The sequence below is a fragment of the Micropterus dolomieu genome, linkage group LG20 (assembly GCF_021292245.1).
Source record: "Micropterus dolomieu isolate WLL.071019.BEF.003 ecotype Adirondacks linkage group LG20, ASM2129224v1, whole genome shotgun sequence".
NCBI lineage: Eukaryota > Metazoa > Chordata > Actinopteri > Centrarchiformes > Centrarchidae > Micropterus > Micropterus dolomieu.
In genome coordinates, this window is record NC_060169.1 from 17,592,432 (window position 1) to 17,596,024 (window position 3,593).

Consider the following 3,593-nt stretch of genomic DNA (forward strand, 5'->3'; position numbering starts at 1 on the left):
GTCAGTGCTACAGAGATCTCATTTGGATTTCATTGTAACTATGTGCCACCAGAATAATTGCTGAATATGAATAGGACTAACTTTGGAAGTTATGCTGGACATAATGTACTGAATATGAACTACTGTTCTCCCTTTTGTAGATTTTACTACTGCTTCATCGTAGCAGGGTAAAGGTCAGTTATTATTATTGCCAGAAATTTTAGGAAGCCATCTCTGCTTTGACTTATGTAAGTGTAGCATGTAATACAAAATAGATGTCACTGACATGTTTAATGTTATGCCAGAGAAATGATGGACCAATCAGAGCTTTGTGGGTGGGATTTACATGTCGCTGCATTCATAAAAATTTCCTACAATTGTGGATAAGATGGATGCAGCTCTTCAAGAAATGATGACTCTCAGTGTAGATTTGCTATTTTGGCATTACAAAATTGTCATATTTCTTTGATCAATGTGAAAAATGTTAACTAAAACTACAGCATCCACTTAAAGGAGAACTCCGGGCAATTTTTAAGTTGATCTTGATCGTTATACCTTTGTGAGTACTGTCTATAGAAATAAAATGAACCGGATTGGTGCTTGCAACACGGAGTTGGTACAGCTAATGCCCAGAGCTCCCACTCAGCTAAAATGGCAGTTATGGGGGCATATACGTAAAGAGTGTCTTTGTGCCTCTTAACAGACACAAAATGCAATTAAAATGTCTGTCCGACATGAACAGGGCCCTACATGACAACAAGATGCATTTAGCAACTTAGCCATTGTTTAAATTCACATAAATAGTGTTTTAGACGGCTAGCTGTAGTCTCGCGCTGCAGTCCCGTGGGAACTCAGTTGTTGCCGGAAAAAGGTAAATAGCAGTGTGCAGGTGGGAGGAGCGTAGTGTGTGAAGAGTGAAGAAGAAATGGTTCACGTTTGTGCCATTCTGAATTGTGGCAACAGAATGTGAAAATACAAGAACTTAAATTTTCATCGTCTTCCTTTCCATGACCTCGAGATTCTGCAGTTGTGGCTAGCTGTACTTCAACTTGATGTGCAACCTCTCATACAAGTACTACGCGCTAAAGATTACCGCATTTTCAGCGAACACTTTGACAAGGATGACTACACAGACACAAAACAGCGCCGGTTGAAGAAAAATGCCATTCCGTGGACGAAGAGGGGTGCAACCACTGTGGAGGTAATGTAAACTTTATTTATCCGGCAACAACTGAGTTCCCACTGGACTTCAGCGCGAGACTACAGCTAGCCGTCTAAAACACTATTTAGGTGAATTTATACAATGGGCCCTGTTCATGTTGGACAGACATTTTAATTGCATTTTGTGTCTGTTAAGAGGCACAAAGACACTCTTTATCTATATGCCCCTATAACGAAGTTACGATATGGTAACCCTAGTTCTATTAGCACAGGCGGAGCCCTCTACTGGACTCTATGGGTACTACCTCTCCTCCTATGACACGCACGTACTCACCCACTGAAATTTTGCATACTGTAAGTAGCCGACCAATTAGACGTGCGTACCGTATAAATAGCGGTGTCCTCACTGCTCAGCATCCAACGTACCCTTCAGCAGATGGCGGTGGAGCGGCAGGGCTCCATCGTAGAGGGCTCCGCCTGTGCTAATAGAACTAGGGTTACCATATCGTAACCTTCGTTCTCTCACACAGGCTCCGCCCTCTACTGGACTCTATGGGTACAGTGGGTGGAGCCCGATGACTGTCTGCCCAGCCGCAACAAGCCACAGCTTACCTCACCGAGACAATCGGCCACAGGTCACCAGCCACAGGCCCTAAGCTGCCTCCATCCTAAGCGATGGGGCAGTGGGCCACCCCTCAGAAAGGTCACTAGACCGCTAGGGGTTTGGCATGACCAAGAGGGATCTGATCCAGCCAGATCCAACACCTGAACTGTCCTGACCCCTTACAGGGACATCACAGTCAGTGTAAAAATATTTTCCCCGACAACCGGTAGTCTATGATAGACACCAGTCTCCTTCCTCACAGATCCTGAGTCGCACCTGCGATCACAGATCCTGAGAAGGAGCCCGACACATCCAAGAGGTAAAAACACACAAATGGACATGGTGAAGACCACGATGCCGTTGTGCAAATCTCCTCGACGCTCACCCCGTTGAAGAGGGCTGTTGACACAGCCACACCTCGTGTGGAGTGAGCCCGGACCACCGAGGGTGGGTCTTTCCCCGCCTGCACGTAGGCCTGTGAGATACAGTCACAAAGCCATCCGGCTAGGCGCTTCTTGGATAGAGCTTTACCGATCGCACCGTCACCAAAGCAAACAAGCAGTTGATCAGTGCGTCGAATGGGGGCTGTGCGCTTCATATAATGTGTTAGGGCGCGCACAGGACACAACAGATGCAGCCTCGCCTCCCTAGGCCCAGGGTGGGGCGGAGGGTGGAAGGCATCCAAATGTATGGTCCTCGACCTGAACGAGCTTCTTATGTTCTTAGGAACAAAGGAGGGGTTCGGTCTTAACACTGCTGCACTGTGGTCACCACGAAGCAGCATGCAGCTGGGATGAACCGACAGGGCGCACAGCTCACTCACCCTCTTGGCAGAGGTGAGAGCCAGTAACAAGGCTGTCTTGAGAGATAGCATCTTCAAGGAGGACTGTTCCAGGGGCTCGTAGGGGTTTGACCTCAGAGCCTCTAGTACCAGTGGCAGGTCCCACTGGGGTGCAGAGACACGTAGCACCGGTCGTTGTCTCCTCACACCATGCAGAAAATGCTTCACAAGGGGGTGGGTCTGTCGCCAAACCCCTCATGACAAGATGAGATAGCTGCCGCATACACCTTATTGGTTGAGTGTGGCAGTCCCTTCTCCATTAGGCCCTGTAAGAAGGAAAGGATGGATCCCACTGAGCAGGTTATGAGATCCATTTCCTTCTCAATGCACCAGCGCTGAAAGCCCAGCCACTTAGCTTTGTAGCAGGAAGTGGTGGAGCCTGCCCTCGCCGCCTGGATGGTATGTACCACCTCTGCGGACAGCCCAGCCTGTCTCAACCTCTCCCTTTCAGGAGCCAAACCTGGAGAGGTTGGCCGAGCACCGGCAGTGTGCCTATGGTGCCTGACTCCTGTGACAGAGCCCCCCAGACCTGAGGCACAGGCCAGGGCTCCGTCACTGCCAGCTGCGTCACCTCTGCGTACCACCCCGCCGATCTGCGGCTGGGGGCTACCAGGATGACTGACAAGCAAGGCAAGCACCAATCTGGTTCCTTTTTTTTTCTATAGACAGTACTCACAAAGGTATAACGATCAAGATTAACTTAAAAATTGCCCGGAGTTCTCCTTTAAAATTTCAATGGTGGGATGGATATGTCACTCGTTACTGATTGGTTTGAACAAAAATAGCCCTCAACAAGAAACCAGCTAATGTGAACAGGCCGATTGAATGAAGTAAAACAAAATGACACTTCAGTCTGATTATCAGGTAAAATTGAAATCAAAATGTAAAACTGCTGTTGCTTGTCTTGTGTCTCCCACTTACCCAAATGCAGTCTAAAACCTTTTTATATGCAATCTATGTGTAAAAGAAGTAGGAAAGTACAGGAGGCAACACACACTCACGCAGAGA